The following is a 21284-nucleotide window of genomic DNA, read 5'->3' on the forward strand; positions in this document are numbered from 1 at the left end:
TTTGAATATTATGTTTTTGATAATGTTGAATTCAACCAACAGAAACTGGAAAAAAAAACGTGTGTTTATCATCGTTTTATGTTGTAAAATATGCTACTCAGCTGATGATATCATTTGATAAACAGTTCACCAGCAAATGAATCCATCCTGTGCTATGCAATGTAAACAAAATACATGTTTTGAACTTTTATTGATGAATATGTTTCCATATCTTAATAGAATTGAGATTAAGTAAACTACATAAAAAGACAGTCTGTTTCATGTTTTAATCTTTTCCTTAATTATCCACAAGGTTGTGCGAATTTAGAGATTATGAAGATGAATAAGTACATTCGAAACTGCATAAGCTTATTGGTTACTTTCACGAAGTTGGAATAATATGCCATATTATTGTTTTCCTTTATTGACAAAGTTGTTGACTTTTATGGAGATTAAGATAATAACACAATGTTGACTGCTGTACCGTATTTACTCTATATGTTTACATTTTTACTTCTATGTTGCTCACATATTTAAGAATTTTATGAAACTGTCAAAGAAGTTGGGAGTATAGGTTTTATACACCATTTTATACATAAGGAAATGCCTTCACCAAAGCAGGAATATAATAGTTTATTTTCATTCGTTTGACATATTTGAGCTTTTAATATTATCAAATGTGGTATTTGAAAATACCACATTTCCGATAATAAATTAACAACCACATGCACATATAATTCCCTTCCCTTTCATTAATGTGACCTACCGAATAAGACTATTTGTATGAGTATGTGTCTGTCTCAAGTCTGGAGACTGTAATTTAGTGGTTGTAGTTTATTTCTGTGTTACATATTTGTTTTTCGTTCATTTTTTTTTTTATACAAATAAGGCCGTTAGTTTTCTCGTTTGAATTGTTTTACATTTTCATATCGATGCCTTTTAAGGCTGACTATGCGGTATGGGCTTAACTCATTCTTGAAGGCCGTGGAGCAGGATCAACTTACCCTTCCGGAGCACCTGAGATCACCCATTGTTTTGGTGGGTTCGTGTTGCTTATTCTTTAGTTTTCTATGTTGTGTCATGTTTTCTATTGTTTGTATGTTCGTCTTCTGTCATTTTTAGCCAGACGTTGTCAGTTTATTTTCTATATATGAGTTTGACAATCCCTCTGGTATCTTTCGTCCCTCCTTTACCTTAAATAAGGATATTATTGGTCAAAGCAAGCACAGATTTTTTTTTATATATCTTGAGCTTGTTTTTGTATATCACTCTTTTACAAAATTTACATTCTCCGATATTCGGACTATATGACAAATTTGTCGTTTTTTGTCTCAAAACTTGCAATTAATGAAATTGAGAATGCTAATGGGGAATGTATCAAAGTGACAAAACCCCAACCAAAGACCAAATGCTAATAGGGAATGTATCAAAGTGACAAAACCCAAACCAGAGACCAGAAAACATAGTCTCTAAGGATTACGCATCTTGTATTAAACGTGATTGAATTTCGTGGTGAAATCAACAGATGGTGAATGAAGAATAACACTTCTCGTATGAGAGGAATCAAGTAAATAAATATGTGTCAAGAATATCTCATTTAGTAGAAAACTTTCTATGTTATACTGACCACATTTGCTACATTGATTTTGTGATAATGTTTGTTAGACAAGACAAGACAAGACAAGACAATTTATTACAACTTAGGCACACGTATGTTATGAATACATTATGATAAAATTGAACACAGCTAGGGGTTCGTGTTGTTTATTCTTTTGTTTTCTATGTTGTGTCATGTGTACTATTGTTTGTCTGTTTGTCTTTTTCATTTTTAGTCATTGCGTTGTCAGTTTATTTTCGATTAATTAGTTTGACTGGCCCTTTGGTATCTTTCGTCCCTCTCTTATAAAACAAATTAATAAAAAAGACAGAGTTCAGATGTCCCCAACGTCGTGCACATTTCATCTGGCATAGGATCTGTAGATCTTTATTTTTGATGCAATTTTCCATATAGTTCATAATTCCCTGAATGCTTATTAGCAAAAGACTGGACGGATTGACGAACGCATGGACCGACTCCCGGTATATTCATGTCCCACAAAATAGTAATGCTGAGTTGACTAATTTGTCAACCTACTGGGTTGAAAAGTGATAGGGTCTTCACAGAAATTTAGTTTGAATGTAGTGTTTGAAAACAATGTCTATGTAAATGGATAATAAATATTGCATGTGTTTTAATTGATGCAAAAGACAGAACTACGTGTGTAATTTGATAAATGATAGTTAAAAGCTTCTGATTTGTTCAGATAGACCTGGAATAACTTTAATACAAGATTTATTGCCGATTCTACAAAATGAACAATTGCCTGCAACTTAAACATTGGATCCATAATAATGAACTAAAAATAAGAGTTATAGATTTTTCAACACTTAAAATCTCCTGTATACACTTACGTACTTTGAATGTCATCTCTCGAACCATACAAATTAATTATTTGACGATCACACATCGAAAATTAATATTTGTGAGACTGTATGATACATAAGATTGACAGACATACAACTAACCTACAAGGTTTACCATTTAATCGCCCCTATACATTATGAACTATGTAACAACCTAGAATAACATGTCTGATGATATTTGAAGATTGACGTTTTCATATGTGTATGGTGTTGATTAACTGGCTTGGATGTGCTTTGTGACATATCCTTGTCGCTCTGTATGTTGCTGGATTTTATTTTAAGAGTGATGTAATCCCCACTTAATTCATCATAGTCGTTATCGGAGTCTTTCTTATCATAGTGAGTTTGCATCGATTTTTCGTACTGATTTTCTGTTTGATATGTCTGGTGGGAACATTTCCTTTAAAACAAGACACATTAGTTACAATAAACTTACAATTAAAATGATTCACACTATAAATAAAATATAGGAGAGCAGCATACATTTTTTTAATCAGATAATACAAAAGAGTTTAGGTTAGTGCTGCAATAATATATATCATCAGAGAATCAGAATTATTAAAGTATGTATCTGATATTTTTTTAGAGTATGTGGGTGCATGCAAAGCTTATGTGATATTTAAAAAAAAAAGGTCCGTTGGAATTATCAGAAAACAGCTTTTTTCAATCATAGAGAAATATTATTGTTGTTGCAATTGAAGCGATTCCTTTTCCTCTCTGTTTTAAAAAAAACATGTTTGTAAAAACTTATTAATTATGAATTATTCCAGTCTGGATGAAAGGTCAAAACCACGATCTGCATAAAAATGTGAAAAATATAATGATCGATGATGTTGGAAATAGTTTACCATGAACATAACAATTCTTACATGATTTTTATTAAATTTGGGATTTGATGAATACAACTGATCCTATGAGACCATTACGTGAAGCCAATGTTGATTTAACACAATGTTGAAGAAATAATTTTAGTAGTAGTTCTAGAGATATGATGTGCAAATGCACAAAGGAGTAGGTCCAGTAAGACCCCTTTTTAGCCCCAAAATTTAGCAGTTTTACAAAATTATCAAAATGTAAGCTTTATTTTGGAAAGTTAAATGCTTCTGCTACATTGATATGAGCTGTTTCTGACAACACAATGCATCAATATCGCGTTCTAGCATCATTAAGTCATGCTAAATTACTGAAATCTTCAAAAGTTTAGCATTTTGGTTAATGTTTAGACGGTTCTGTCTAAAGTGAAAGTGGCCGCATTCGTGTTCATTCATAATTTTGAAATGTAAGTTGTATTTGATGATAATACAAATCATATATAAAGGTTAAAGATGAACACATATACGGCCACTCTCATTTTTGACAAAAACACAAATGAAAAGTGACGGTTTTTTGGCATATTTGATAGATTTTTCATATTTAAGCTTCAATCAGAGCGTTTTGAATGACTACATGAGTTAAAATCTTTCACATAAACTAATCGAATCAATTGAAATAAACATTTATGCGGTATGGGCTTTGCTCATTGTTGAAGGCCGTACGGTGACCTATAATTGTTAATGTTTGTGTCATTTTGGTCTTTTGCGGATAGTTGTCTCATTAGCAATCATACCACATCTTCTTTTTTATACTTAAGCGTTTTAAAAGATCCAAAAACTTACGTAAGATGAACCTGAAATTTCGGCCGAAATCGGCCCTTACTGGACCTACTCCTTTACTCTACATAAATACATGTTTATAAGCATGTCAATATTATAAATCATCACTCGAGGAAGGCAGTAAGTATGAATGAATAAGAGTTCAACAAAAATGTATACAAATGGCTTGATTTCTTATGTCATATTTGATAAAATACCTTATGCAGACAATAATCAGACCAATCAATAATAGAAATGGCACTCCAGCTGCAGCTCCGATATAAACGTACAAATCTGAAATCATGTCTGAAAAAAATGTAAATGTTTGTTTAAAATCTATATGCATACAATTAACTAAATTACCAGGATTCGTTCGCGGTTAACTAATGGATATTACTGTATTCGATGACATTTTTTTATTGTTCTAAACAACGACTTGGGAGTGAATACCTATTATTATACCTAAATTATTATACCTGGACATCGTTTTGAGGTCAGGACTGTCTCCGTGAATATTTCAATAGTACAACCGTTACAAAACATAACATACACTATAGCATGGACATATAGTATATTCTGTGCCATAGGGAAACAAGACGTATTTATGAATTTTCATCAATTTTCAAAACTGACCGACACAACTAAATATGCATTATAACCGATCCATATATAACGTTAAGACATACAAATGATGTTCAGATGTTTCAAAGTGTATATGTATGTATTGAAAGATTTGGTATAAGTGCCAATGACTCAACTCTCCCTTCAAGTCACAATTTGTTCAGGTAAACCAGTAAATGGCAATGTATGAAATAAATATGAAGGCTTGGCTCACACCGAACAGCAGGCATGGTATAAATATGAACATTACCCAAACATACAGAAATGAACTAACTACTCTGGTAGACTTTTTCAACTGCCTCAAAAATAAGACAAAATACGTTGGTTAGGTTAACAAACTCAAGATTGAAAATATGCATTCCCTAACAATGTGTGTAAACAATGTTGCCGTCTCTAGGTTCCAATCGGACTAGTACCGATTGGAAAAGTGGTTATATCATTATAGGTACCAGTTTTTTCTGCACCGTATTCGATTACTCACTGTTATCTCTTCGATGATATTCGATGCCAAAATCAAGTTTGCTTTATATTGAAGACAATAAGATATTTTTTTCAGAGAAATAGTGATTATAACGGTTCCAATATTTCTGCAGCAGATTAGTATTTTGACCAATTATGTCTTTTCGATAATGCTCGATGCCAATTGTTGATAATTGATTAGTAATAGAGGAGAAATTTATGACAATAATAAAAAAAGTATGATTTCTGAATCTTTTTCTTTTCCCTTTACAATGGCAAAGATATTGAGTACAAACCAGGCGTCTCTAGCTATGACTTTGCATGACGAATTACAATACAAACACTTTTTCCATGCCTATCATATTTTTTCGTCATCTGAGCGTAGCAATTTGTGAAATGAAATGAAAGGAAAAGATGCCGCCTGATACAAATCTTCTAGTTTCGGCTGTATCCTTAATCGAACGTTTACTTAGATATATGAAATGCAAGCACTTGAAAATGTGAGTTATTGGGTGAAACGACATTTTATCAACATATCTGAAAGTGAAATAAGGGAGTTTTATCAAATACCCTTTTTAATTTTCTTCTTTATCGTCATAGTTGAATAATAATTAGTCATAGGTTTTTCGCTGTCGGTTGTTGTTACTGTTTCCGTTTTTGTTGAACGATTATCCTCAAAGATAGTGTCCTGTCGAGTTTGTGTTGTCTCTGTATCGGTTATCACTGCCTCCATGTTTGTTGAAGGATTGCTCACAAAAGTAGTGTCTTCAACTGTTTGGGTTGTTAATTCAGGAGGGAAACACCTTATTTGTAATTCTGTAAATTTCATAGATCAAGAGATTTTTTAAAACAAGTAAACTGGAGTTAGTACCTTCATCTCAAAGACTAAACAATTTTAAAACTTGATTTGCATGATCATCAAAGAAAGTCTCATTTTAACTCATACAAAAACAGAAACAGTTTAAGGAAAACTTACAGTTATTATATATGATAGATAGGCTAATGTGTAACTAGTTTGTAATTTTGATAAAAAGTAAGGCAATTAATTTTGCAGTAATTGTCCCTGGCTTATTCTATAGTGTTTTAGTTATGAAAACAATTAAGATAATTACATAGTTGATGTTTAACATAAACCCCTGTGTTGGAATTCCCTTTATGAACTTTTTTGTTTGATACGGAAATGTTCGAATTGTCGTTATCGCAATACCAACCTGGTGGTTTTTTTAATGTGACATACTGAATTAGTTTTATTTGTATACACATAGGCTACACGGTAGGTGCCGCATGCAAAGGAAGATATCACCCGGATGTTGACTTGATTAGTATTTTTATATATGTTTATTTTTGATGCTTTGTCTGTAGGTTTTTGTCGCAACACATTCCTTTTGCTACTTTATCATAGAGTATGATAGTTGTTCTCAAATAATACGTTTCTATGTTTGTTGACTTTTGTTTTTGTAGCAGTTGACTGTTTCTGTTATTTCGTGTGAATGTGTTTCTCTCGGTTTTTGGGTTCAAGCAATTAAAGTGTGTAATTGAGTTTTTAAGCGGATTTGTGTGACAAAAATGTCGGTTATTGATTTAAGGATGTACGGCGGGCGGACGGGCGGACGGGCGGGCGGCAATCAAATGTTGTCTGTGCTTTAACTCATGAACAGTTCAGCCAAAGCTTTTAAAATTTAAATATGTTGTTACTGAAAAGTTCAAGACAAGGTCAAGTTCAATAATGACGATTTTGACTTTTACCTTTCAGGAGTTATGGTTCTTGAAAGATTGAAAAATGGAGTTTCCAGTCGTGTCCGTGCATTTACGCATGAACTGTTCTACCAAAGCTTCCCAAATTTTGATATGTTGTTACTGATGACAAAATAGAGGTAAAATTTAATAATGACGATTTTGACTTTTACCGTTCAGGAGTTATGGTTCTTGAAAGATTGAAAAAAGGTGTTTCCAGTCGTGTCCGTAAATTTTCTCATGAATCATTCAACCAAAGCTTTTGAAATTTTTATATGTTGTTACTGATGAAAAAATAGAGGTAAAGTTCAATAATGACGATTTTGACTTTTACTGTTCAGTTGTTATGGTTCTTGAAAGATTGTTGCATTAACTCATGAACCATTTAATCTAAGCTTTTCAAATTTTAATATGTTGATACTGATGACAAACTGGAGGTCAAATTTGATATTGACAATTTTCACTTTCACCATTCATCAGTAATGGTTCTTGTGATATTGCCAGGACACAAATAAATATTAATAAATCCGGTTTACTGTCGTTGTGACAGCCTCTTGTAATAATATAAGTCAATAAATGCGACAGACACGTACTCGGACTTAGACGATTATCGACGTTTCAAACGTTTCAAACATCAACATATGTCTCCATAGGTTATCCTGAAACCAGGTCACCTGATCTATGATCTTATCTAAAGCCGCGTATTAATTAAAGAAAAAGCAAATACCAATTTCAGGTGTTTAGTTTGACCTGAACCAGTCCTGTTTTCATAACATCGACCAGTACGTTGAGGGTAATAAGCAATGGTTGTTTTTCACTTATGGTAGCATACAAGTATTTGGTAAAATATCAAATGATACAACAATGCACTGTGAACATGAAAGGTAAAAACAAACATTGAATTTTTATTCAACAGATGCACATTTCTCTTCACTGAGTTTTTACATGTTTTTATATTAAAAATTTTGAATTGACTTGGGTATCAACATATATTTTTCATTTACTTCTGCTGCTCGGTTGTAAACCTCATGCACCCTTACCAAAGTCTTGCTTTATCATTGGATCTATGGGTTATATGAATAATTATATGAACACAGAGTCGCGACAAGCCTGAATAAGGACATAAAAAACGATATTTAGAGTATAACGATCTTTGCCTTGTATTAAACCATTGTAACTTATATTTTAGAGACCTGTGGGTGCCCTGTGAAAAGGCAATATGTATGCCTGCGTTCAGGTCGACTTAAATTGCAGAGTAAACTTATTATATTAATCTCTAAATTATGCTCGACCTGACTCTGTATTAAATATATACCACTTGGCATGAAGTAACCACTTTTTATTGTAATGAACTTTTGAGAATTGACTTGAAACCGACTAAAGGCTGTGGTCGGTTTTTAGGAATAGTTTTATGTACTATAGAGTTCAGTTGTGGAAATATTCTATCATATATAACAAAAAAGCATAAAAAGTACAAAAGCAAGTGGGCTAGATTGTCATATCTCTAGGTTTTGTACGAAATTTCCCTGTATTTATTTTTCACATTATCTATACTATCTACCTACTGTTGGTGTCTACGCAGTGCTTTTGTGAATAGGTTGCATCATCTTTCGGAGAAACTGTTGTCTTCTTGTTATATACAAAACAATACTTTGACTCATAGTGAACAGCTTGGCAAGTCTCAGTTTGCAGGCAGTATCTTTCACATTTATCATATGATGTATGTTGTGTACCATGCGTTTCTATCCAATCACCATCAGAACCTGCTGTATGATGTTGGGGGTCAATCATATTACAAGAAAATGTTGTTTGATCTGTAAAAATATGTTCTACTTTTACTGCAATTAATATCTACATTTCCAAAAATAAACAATGCCATCTCATTGAAATAAAAAAAAAAATATTGTTTTGTGGAATCGTTTAGGGATAGTCTAATCATAGAAGAGTGTTTCAAGTTTATAGCTGCATTGCCATAAAATTAAGTTTTTAAATACCGAGAAAAATGAACATGTAGTTTTAATCATGAAATATAACAGAGTTCAACCATTAGGTCGTGTGCTTAATGTTGATTTCAATTGAAATTTTACGACAATTTCATGTTATGTACATTTAAATTTTTCAATCCTTTCTGATAATTTATGCATCCTCGGATTTTAAATGTTTGGCTTTGAGCGTTCCTGATGAAGGTAAATCCAGAAAAGCGCTTCGGACGCATTGAAATTATTAAACATGTTGTTTTTAATTTTGTATAACCATATAAAAAGTAAGGAGTAGTCTCAAAAGACATACCCGCCCTCCATATGTTATATTGCTGTCTGTTGAAAACTCCAATTCTGTTTATTTCCGCTTACTTTTTTAATTTCATGTTTATATTAAGGATTAAATCTACATACGTTGAATGTCTACACAATGCTTTTGGGAATACATTGCATCATCTTTTGGCGATACTGTTGTATTCTTGTTATACACAAAACAATAGTTACTTTCATAATGAATAGCTACACATGTTGTCTCTAGCAGACAGTATCTTTCACATTCACTAAATGTTGTGTGTTGGGTTCCGTTTGTTTGAATCCAATCATCATCCCTTCCCACGAGGTTAACTCGTCCATTCATTTGACAAGGATTTGTTGATTGATCTGCAAAAGTACGCTTTCAGTTGCAAAGTAAAAAAACTACATTCACATTTACCATCGCGTGTACACTTTACAAAACGTGCATAGTGAAATTAATACATGTTCCCACGGTGGGCTATTATTCATAAAGTAGATAAAAAATAATTTTGATTAGTGTTAAACGTTAAGTTTTGGGGATATAAATGATCATATATTTTTCTTTTAATAAATATTAAACATCTTGAACCATTAAGTTATTTAGTTTTGATACTGTGTGTTTTGTAAAAATATTGAAATGTTCTGTCGGAAATGTGTTTAACTTTTGGACTTTATAAGGCAAGACATAAAAATACTGATTTTTACAAAACGCTAACTGTATTGCTATTACAGTGACATAATCGGTTTAACATTATAAAGAACAATTCAAAACATGAAAACTGAATATCCTACGATACATTGGATAGTGCCGATGCCTAAGAGGTCATCTGGTTTTACCATTAGAACAATATCTTATCTGTGTTTCTAGTAAAACAAAATGAAACGCTTTTATTTTTAACCCAGTTTTTTTTTTTTTTTTTTTTTACCCGGATTTGTTTTCATCTGAATCTGATTTATGTCTGTTGAACAACGGCTTACTACTGTAGCGGCATTTACACATTAACGAATGAATGATGTACGCCGTTGAGATTTGTACCATATATATATATTGAGTTTTAACAATTGGTACTAAATTCATATATTCATCAACAATTACTTACTTCTGAATCTTTGCATACAGTATCCCCTGGCGAAGAAACCGCCTACAATTCTCGTTTTAAATCTCTGTTTATTGTCATCCAAACTGAAAGACCTTATATCAGTCCCTCTGGTACATTCAATCGACTGGAGCGATCGAGTTGTATTTGATGTATCTACATAAGCAATATCTACTGCAAGTCCACAGTTTAGTTGTTTCGGTGCCGCTTTACTTTGGTCTTCGTATTTAGACATAAATATGGTATAATTTGTCGCCTTGGTTTGTAAACTAACATGACATATACAATTGTTTTGTTGCTTAGTTATGCGTAATAATACGCTGCCAATAGTGTTAATAACATTAACGCTCTCTTCCGTTGCAGAGTCGTCTGTACACATATCTGCAACTAAGTAACAAAGAAGTATTAATACATATGTATTGGCATTTATTTACTTCATATACACTTCATTTTTCCTACGTTTCAAGTTTTTTTTAAACTACCTGGTATAAAAGGGTACATGTGCTTAAATTTCATCGTCCATCGTTCATGTTTCATCGGAAACGCTTGAAATACATTATAAAATCAAACATATTCAGCAAAACTGCATATATAAGTCGTTGTTGAATAAGCAATAAAATCGTTAAAGGAATTTTGGCACTTGAAAGAAGTTTACAAACAATTTACACAAACCATAATTTAGAGACTAAAACTTCAAGAAGTCAAAAGGACAAGGTATGATAAGAGGCATATTTGGCCCCCCTTTTCCCGATTTTTTGAAACTTTTATGTTGAAACCCATCCTGCTTGTGAAATGACCTATAGTATCTGTTCTTAAACGTATCGCCTTATTTTGTAGAATTATGTCCCCAGTTTTTGCAAAAATGGACTTCAAAAGGGCCGTGAACAACGAAAAGTGTTTAAAATCTACAATTTTGTGACGTTTGAAGACAATATTCGACATCAGCGCCAACGTAGACCATCCTGAAATAATCAACCAGCTACTCTTCTCTACTATATCTTTCATCTTATGAAATATCATGATGGTCTACGTTGGCGCTCATATTTTAAATTGAAAAAAAAAAATATCCGTTTGTTTACAATTTGACTATCGATATAATACGGCAAATGAACCGGTCCGGTTCCGACACTATTCCGGTAGCTAGATGCAGACGGAAAACCAAGATTTGCTGTACCCTACCAAGAACTCTCAAGAAGATACGGGTAAGCAACACATTTCCAACCCAAATCTCAACTACAGGTAAATAACCAAAAAATGGAATTCTGCATGTTTGCAATAAGCAATTATAAATGCAAATGAAAGTTTTATTTACGAGTCTGCCGGGCAAGTCGATCAGGCCTTGACGGCTTGAGCTTGGAAACGATAGCATTTTGTATACAAAAAATACGTATCGTTACCTGCCCTAAATAACTAGTAATATACTTTTGATAATCATGTTTTGCAAGATTCAAGATGTTTCTTGCTAGAAATTCTTGTGTCTGTCGGTTCTGTAGGGGGAGGGTGTCTTCTTTTTTTTTATTTTTTTTAAAATATATCCCGGGGTTAATAATTAATCAAAATATCAAGCATTCAAAGATTTGGCGTATTACCACCAAAAATATTACAGATAATACGTAAGACGTGTAATTAACACAGGCTATATAAGTCAGACGCAGACGACATAGGTTTGTTTACATAATAAAAGAGTGACGTCCCCTGAAAATTGCTGAATTAATTTTTCGTTTATATTTTTTTTCCAACATGTAGAAATACGGTTTAAGTATGATTCATAATTAGGTTATCATAAATAAATACCTTTTTTTATTTTGAAGTAAATTGTTTAATTCTATTATTATACTTTGAACTGGAAAATTTTATAATGTACCAGTTACGGAGATGTAGAGACTTAAATAATGGAACAAAAAATTATACATCGATTCGAAAATACCAACCGTGCAAATTCTGTATAGCCAGTCAAGGTCGTTAAAAACGCCCATTTGTTGTTGTTTGGTATAAAAGTGACTGTGCCAAAACTGTACAACCAGTCCAGGCCTGATAATTTAAATAAAAAAGACAATCAAGGACGTTAAAATCTTCCATGTGTTGTCGTTTTGAACCATGACCGTGCATGACAAAATCTCAACTTAGACACAACAAGGTCGGAGGTTAAATGACAACATTGATAATGAATATTTAAGATGTCATGCCGGCAAAATCTGCTTAAAGGATAACTAAGAATGAAAACGCTCCCCCTCCTGGAAAATATTGACAAAAAGTGCTGCATCAATAGAATTGAGAATGGAAATGGAGAATGTGTCAAAGAGACAACAACCCGACCAAAATAAAAAACAACAGCAGAAGGTCACCAACAGGTCTTCAATGTAGCGAAAAATTCCCGCACCCGGAGGCGTCCTTCAGCTGGCCCCTAAACAAATATATACTAGTTCAGTGATAATGAACGCCATACTAATTTCCAAATTGAACACAAGAAACTAATATAAAAATAATACAAGACTAACAAAGGCCAGAGGCTCCTGACTTGGGACAGGCGCAAAAATGCGGCGGGGTTAAACATGTTTGTGAGATCTCAACCCTCCCCCTATACCTCTAACCAATGTAGAAAAATAAATGTTATAATGAATATTATTTTTTGATAAATTGCAATTTCAAACAAATGTATGAAATTTTCGTTGCAAATGGGGAAATGAACCTGTTTTATCATTGCTGGCTTAACGTCTCACTTGTATGAAGTTGTAGTGTCTTTTATTATAAAAGTATAAAGTATACGACATCAACGCAAAACGTATCTTGAGGCGCACTAAGAAAAAAAATAAGTGTAACCCCTTTTCCCTCCGTCCGCCACAAAATTTGTTTCATCTCTAACTAGTGTTTCTCAACCAAATGATATGAAACTGATACACAATGCTTATTACCAATAAAAACAGATCAAGTTCGAATTTGGGGTGTGTAACCCTTACTATATATATATAATTTACCGAAAAAGGGGGGCATCATATTAAGTGTTCAATGGACACATGCTCCATTTAATTTAGATTGTTAGCACTCTTTCAATATTGTTAAATTTGATAAGCTGTCTTCATAAACTAAGAATTTGTGGTTTATTTAGCATTTCTTTACTTATAGCTCAACTTGATAAATACCCAAGTACAAAGCCCAAAGAAGAGTATACCGGAAAAATGTAGAACTAGTTACATGTATATCAGATAGAAGATTTAGGTAAATCATACAATATCTGCTTGTTTTATACCAGTGCTCATGCATTCCAAAATATATCCATTCCAATCACTTCTGCTACAGTTATAAACTATGATTTTCGTATACTCATATAACAATATACCAGTATTCAAATGGTGCATAATCACACGGGAAAAAAAGTTATAGTTTAGCAGAATCATTTTCCCTTTTCACGTGTAATAACAAAAGAAAATGTAGTTCTACTTTGAAATCTGGCAATATGATTTTTTGATAGTTTAAAAAAAAAAAAAGAGATTTCACTTTACACAAGAAAAATAAGAAGTGATTATCTTTCGTGTTTTTCACAGTTCTTATTTATGATGAACACATAAAGAAATACAATTGAGACTGGAAATAGGAACAACCCGACCAAAGAGAAGACAACTAAAATTGAAAGAGAATATATAAACCCCCTCCCCATACAAGTATGAATTGAAAGGCCTCCAATAAAGTCACAATTTTAAGGGTGTATCCTAAAGGCTAAAGTAACGCAATATTGTTTAGTTTTCATTTGTACATGTCATGTTTTGATTAAATACCCCAAGATCGATTATAAATTTTACGTATTGTAATGTAGTTCAAAAAGTGCTAACATTGCTACGCACGTAGATTTTGAAACATTGTTCTTGATTTTGAAATGTCAATCAAAGATTAAATTCTTACGGCCTTATCCTGTTTATTTGTTTATTCTCAAATCATGAAAGATTTATCATAAACTATAATTGTGTTTTTTTCTTTTTACATTTTGCAGCACTTTTGAAATTCCAGCAAGATGGTCATGATTAACAGCATTAATACATGTTATTGGATTCATAAAATAGGTAATTTATAAAATAAAAAATACGACATACAAAAATATACTCCTTACCTGTCCTCACAGCGAATTATGTGTTCGAAGAAACCAAAGAAGATGGTTGTGCATATATGAAAATAAAGATTTTGGTATGATTCCCAACTAGACAACTATCCACAAAAATTCAAATAAAGTAGATTCTATCAATTATATGAAAAAGTTGGGACTTAACTTTATCAATGAGAAAAAACCCATGTCAAACAGTTGACTATGTACACAAGGTCCAAACATTAAAAACATGTAAATAGACAATTGATAAAACTTATAACGACCAAATCTATAACAAAACAATTATGGTTATCATATTTATATAAAATATATACATTACGTATGAATGGGGTATACGTTTACAGACAAAATACTACACAACAAAATAAGATAAGATGAATGAAATCGTTAATTGATCTTTAGGTGAAATCAAAAACCTTGAAGATGATTTTTTGTCACATTTTTTATATTTTGCAGAAACCTTAATATATGAAGCGCTATTGCCAATAGTGAGGATGTTCCGTACAGTCTACGAAGAGCTTGGCGTGCCTGAATTGTGATTTTGTTTTGCATTTATTTTAGTCAAAAAGTTTCAGATAAAAACAAAAGAGATCAGCAAAATAACGTCTACATGTAGGTCAACATGGTATATACATGTATGTCCGACTCCTACTATGATGGATTGTCCTAAATAACTTTATTTTACTAATTGTATATATTTGAAATGTTAAAGATAGGTATAGACTGAAAAGGTGACGAATTATAATGTATCGAAAGTCAGCATATTATATGTCATATAAGCACATATACTTTATTGTAATAAAGAAAGGAAATATATTAAATTAAAATTATTTTTCCAAGTAAGCAATTAGAGCCCTTAAGAGCCTCTTTGCTGGATTTAAACTTCATCAGGGTTCACGGCTTTACCTCAATAAAACTGTAAATAGGTATCGTACATATTACAATTTTATGTTTGTTTTACTTTCTTTAATGTTTTAGACACCACCTATTAAGAGGAATTTGGCTAAAACTTTTCAATATTTTAAGTCTGTTTGATTAGAATTACAGTTTTGTTCTACATGTTTTACATTGTGTCTATTTTATTATTTGATGTATCAATAATGAAACAGCCATCAAATTATATCTAATGTAATGATATTACCACTTGGGCAAGGGTCTTCAGGGTCCAATGTATGCATAACTTCAAAATATAAAAGTGTAAAAGTAACATTAATACAAAATTTCCTCAACGGTAAGCCAAAATCTACAATTACTACTTTTCTGCATAGATTTGTTCCAGTTCATTTATTTGGTCATTCATCCATCTCGCGTTCTAAACACATGGATCACGTAAAGAGATATCAAACAGTTTATATAGTTAAAAGCGTCGACATCGATTGCAATGGGTTTTAAATTGGCTAGATAAAGTTCGATTAAAATACCGAGCTTTCTGTAGATAATTGATGACTTTTAGTGTATTTTACCATTGAAACATCTTTATATCAGACTAGATGCAGTTCATACGTTTATATAAATTTGGTCTTTTTGCAAGGGACAATCGTGTTTTTCTTGGCACAGTAGATATAACACTACCTAAACTCATCACAGATACCAGGATAAGAAAATGTAAAAAAAAACCAAATGTATATATGCGCCAGACGTGCGTTTCGTCTACCGAAGATTCGAATAAAAAAAATGGTTAAAATGTCCAAAAGAGTACGAAGTTGAAGAGCATTGCGGACCAAATTTACCTTAATGTTTACAAAATACAACAAAAAGATTATTATTCCTGAGGTAGAAAAGACTAAATATTTCAAAAATTCAAAGTTTTGTAAACAGCTAATTTATATTGAAATAGATACCATATCATTGATAGTTCTGTACTTGTGATACCCTCGTGGAATAAAATCTCAACAAGCAGTGGTATCGACCCAGTGGTTGCAAATGCACTCATCGCATAGCTATACCAGGCCTTGCGATTATAAAACTTAAGAGTCAGTTTTTTGTACACATACTCGAAAATCAACAAATCAAAATGCTGGATTTCATGTTTCGAGCATGATTTTTGTGCTCCGAGCACCGGGCAAAGTTTAATAACTTCAACCCCAGGACTTGCATTTTGTATTTGCGCCAGACGTCGTAATCTGATATCTCTTTTGATTACAACTGATAAGTTCCTTTTGTAAAGAGCCAATCACAAATAGATTTAAGAATAGCCTTCTAAAAAATGCTACATAAATATGAGCTGTTTTTGACAATACAATGCACAAATATCGCGTTCCAGCATCATTCAGGCATGCTGAATTACTGAAATCTTCAACCTTTTAGCATTTTGGTAAATTTTTAGACGGTTTCCGTCTAAAATGAAAGTGGCCGCATTCGTGTTCATTCATTATATTGAAATGTAAGTTGTATTTGATGATAATACAAAACATATATAAAGGTTGAGGATGAACACGGATGCGGGCTCTTTCATTTTTGACAAAAACCATCTGAAAAGTGACGTTTTTCGGCATATTTGATAGATTTTTCATATTTGAGCTTGAATCAAAGCTTTTCTAATGACTAAATCAGTTTAAATCTTTCACATAAACTAATCGAATCAATTTAAATAGACACGTAAGTGTTTACAAAGTGTTAAAACAAATTTTCGTTAGATGAACCTGAATTTGAGGACCTACTCCTTTAACCACAAGCAACATGAACACTAACACTAGGGTAGATAGAGTGCAAATGGAATGGTAAGTAGATCTTGTTCCACTGTAGACATCCGACGTGTTGCTCGTTGCAATAAGTAAGTTGACGGTTGATCCCCAGTTTTTAGTCATAGAAGTAAGTCATGGTATGATGCAGACTGAATATGTGGTCTTTATTCTAAATTTGAAAGGAAATTGCCTTCAACATTTTCACAAAACGATGAATTATAAGTGAGAGGACTGTATTCATATAGTCAAGCGTTCAATATGATGAGCTTGCTATCCCATTTTTCATTCTTTCTTAGAAGCTTTATTTTTCACAATTGCACTTATGAACTATGTCACATTTTTAGAAATATGCCTGTGACGTCACTTTTGTGGCTTCGATGCAGTCGTATGACAGAAATGCGTGGTTCTGTTGTGCTGTGATGTCTTAAGTTGTTTTACGTGTTTGTTTTTAGTATGTGGTTACTCACCACTTCGGTGTTGACATGAATATCAATTATATGGTCATTTTTATAAAATTAGCTTACTCCTAGGAAAAATCAAAAAAAGAAAGTCCTGATGCAAATTTTTCGCCAGTTTCAAATGCATTCTTTTCAAATTTAAATCTATTTTGGTACAATTGATCCATTGGAATTTCAGAAAGTGAAAGATATATATAAATGCATTAAATTCAACGAGCCAAAGTTTGTTTGCATTTTTTTAACAAAATCTGTGACATTGTATATTTGCAGTACCTTGACCTTAATACAAACCTATAGTAGATATGCATGATTGGTCACATAATAATAATTTCCTCAGCTGAATATAAATAAAAGAATCAAGTTACGGACAATGTACCTGTTTCATACTTCGTGTATATAAATCTTTATAAAAAATACAAAATTAGTTTAATAAGCAGAAAATATATTTATAACTCAAACTTTTTATATAACAAGAGAAATATTACATGAAAATGATAAAAAAAATTACATCTTTCTAAACAATACCATGAAAAGATGGTCCAAATTTTGGAACTAAAACGTTAACTAAGAAACAACGTTCATTAAATCATCATCATACCTTTAAGAACAGTAAGTACATGCAATATTATGATTATAGCTGTAAAGAAAGGCATCTTGAACTACATTGTTAATTACTTATATATTTCTCCATACGATTAAGGAAGTAATCTCCGGAAACACTTTAAAGTACAGTGATTCTTTTGCCGCGCTTAACCTATTTGTTTATGTAGTGAAAATAGAGGACTTTGTCTTTCAATACATAATATTTCCGCAAATGTTGTTATTTTAAAGGTAAAAAAAGACCTCCACTTTTTATATACAATTAAATTACAACATTGACTATATTATGCAATAAATGACACTTACCAACGAAATCGAATTCAAAATAATAAATGTATAGTTTTAAAACTTTTTAATAATTTTGACATTTATTTAATTTATTTTATTCTTTCTTCAATATAAGGTTATGAAAACAATATATGATAGATTTTGAGAGTCCAAGGAGAAAGTTGAAAGACATAAAAGAGATATTCACTCTCGTTAATATAAAATCAAACTGACAATGCCATGTAAAAAAAGAAAACGACGACAACACAAACAACAACACACAAAACACAACATAGAAAAAGGATCTGTTTTCCAAAATGTACCTCAACAATAAACGCGCAAACAAGAAACCATGTTTATCAATGGTGTACCAATATTGTTTGTTATCATATACTCGTATGAAATATTACTAAAATTTTACAGTTCAATAACATTTAAAAATATCGAAAGGCTATTAAAGGTTTGCTAGGTTTATTGAAAAGATTCCTAAGAACTTCTCAAGCGGGCTGATAAAAGGACCTTTATTGACTACTTCCGGAATGTTATCACATGCCCTTCCGTTAATATCCGTGACGTTTATCACATGCAACTTCGTGCATTTCCGGAAATTTGTGCGAAATTTGTTCGCAAACGACAAACAGTGCGAAAAACCGCAAGTGATTTAATACTTTTCCCAAAATAGTTGAGGAGCAAATATATGTTGTTACAAGATAAATAAAATGCTTGTAATATTAATAAAAACAATTAAATTCAAAAAATATATTTGGTTGTCTGTTAATTATAATTATCTAAAAATTCGTAGAAAGACAAACTTTAATCAATATAGTTCTTGCCTGTATTTCTTCTGCTGAAGTGTATGATAAAAAGATCATTACATGTCATTTTTCATATCAGACCCTTTATCGGTCTTCGTTCATGATATCATCCCTCGAGTCTGCGGCTCTTGAGCCGATATCATGACCTAGGGCCGATAAAGGGTCTGACATGAAAAATGCCATGTAATTATCTATACTTATTGTTCTACAAAGGTGTGAACCTTAGTTAGTAATTGTATCAACGGGGCATGTTCAATGGTGTCCGTGTCGTAATACTGAACTGTTAATAGCAATTAGCAATTGTATCAAACAAATGCCAAGAAATTGATAATTAAATACTGATATCAATATATTCTTAGTAATTTATCAATATATCAACTTACATAATCCGACCCTATGTTTTTGGACATTTTTTTAATTTAAATTGTATCAGACATTTTCTGTAACTTATTTTTGACTTAGTATAACGGGTGATATTTGTTTTGAATAATCTCATCATAGTTATTAAAATACTTCTATTGTCATAAACCTAAAGTTGAAGGTGTAAACAAATCAAATTAAATCAGTATAAATGACATGACTTATGTATAATGAAATCAACTATCAGATTATACATGTCATTTTTCATATCGCATGTATTATCAGCCTTAGGTTCACTATCAGCCCGAGATCCGGAAGGCTCGATAGCTGATATTGACCGAGGACTGACAATATATGCGATATGAAAAATGACATGATATGATCTTTTTATCATATGCTTCAACAATGAAGAAAATAACAGATTAATGTATACTAGTAACTGGTCCTTTTACGTGGTTCTCAAATAGAGTTTTAAAAAAAGTGAAAAGTTCACGGATATTGCACCAAAAATGTGGTACATTCAATATGCCTCAACAGAGAAGAAAAACAGCAATAATATATATTTTAATATGGAAGATAAAAAACAATATCATAATGAACACTGTTTGGAAAAGTTAACATTTGTATAGTAACTTTCTAAATTATGTTTGAAACTTTTAAAAATGCATTTATTTTATCATTTGTTTATTTTTTGTGGTTTTATCTTCATTTCACAAAATATTCTTTCCATTATCAAAAAAAATGTTCTGTGTCCAACCTTTTAATCTGTTTCACTGAAAACGTACCATTGATGTGTATTTTCCAGAATTTGCAGAGTATCACCGGAATGCCATTCGCTAACGTTACGGAAAGGCATGTGATAAACTTTTCATATCAGCCCGCTAAGCATCAATTCGAAAAATTTGAAATTTACGTAAAATTAATGATATTATCATACGGTATAAACCATATGTTATTTAGTCTTAACATATGATAGAACAATTTATTAAATATATTATGGAATCAAAAACATATATCAAATAAGATAATACTATAATTTTGAAATGGTAACTGAGCCGCCCTGTGTGCGTCGATTGTGATGCGTGTTAAAATGAAACTATTGATATGAATAAGTATTATACGGAGTTTCCTCGCTTCTTCCAAAACCCATTGATGCTCTTCGGTCGGGTTGTTTGTTGTTGAGGTGAAATATTGTCCGTTTACTTTCTATTTTCTATTGCAATTAATTTTAAAACGCAGAAATTTCAGGTCTACACGAACTCTACACAATCATTTTTGAAAAAAAATGAGCTTTCTTTTCCTATTGTTAATTTTGCTTTTTTGTACAGTGATGTTTCTATTACACCATTTATAGTTGTTTAAATATCCGAATTCGTTCTCGATGCTGGTATCTTTAATATCGTTTTTAATTTCTATGAACAACATCTTTGTATTGCTCGTAAATTATGATAAAGTCAAGTTTGTTCGAACAAATTCAATAAATAGTTGAGCATTGTGTTTCATTTAAAGTCCAATATTATGTTATTTATAAATAAATGACCCGATATATGAGATAAATAAAGTTTTATATGACGACGAAGTTTTCATGATGATGAACGAAGTCATGTTCTTGCATTAACTGTTTCATACTGTTCATTCACAACTTTAGAATTGATAGCGCTGTAGTCAGAAACATCCCTCGCTACACTGAGGTCGATATAATTAACGCTAGATGCCAAAGGACTTTTACTTTTCTGTGTAAGCGATT

The sequence above is a fragment of the Mytilus trossulus genome, chromosome 10, assembly GCF_036588685.1.
Source record: "Mytilus trossulus isolate FHL-02 chromosome 10, PNRI_Mtr1.1.1.hap1, whole genome shotgun sequence".
NCBI classification, from domain to species: Eukaryota; Metazoa; Mollusca; class Bivalvia; order Mytilida; family Mytilidae; genus Mytilus; species Mytilus trossulus.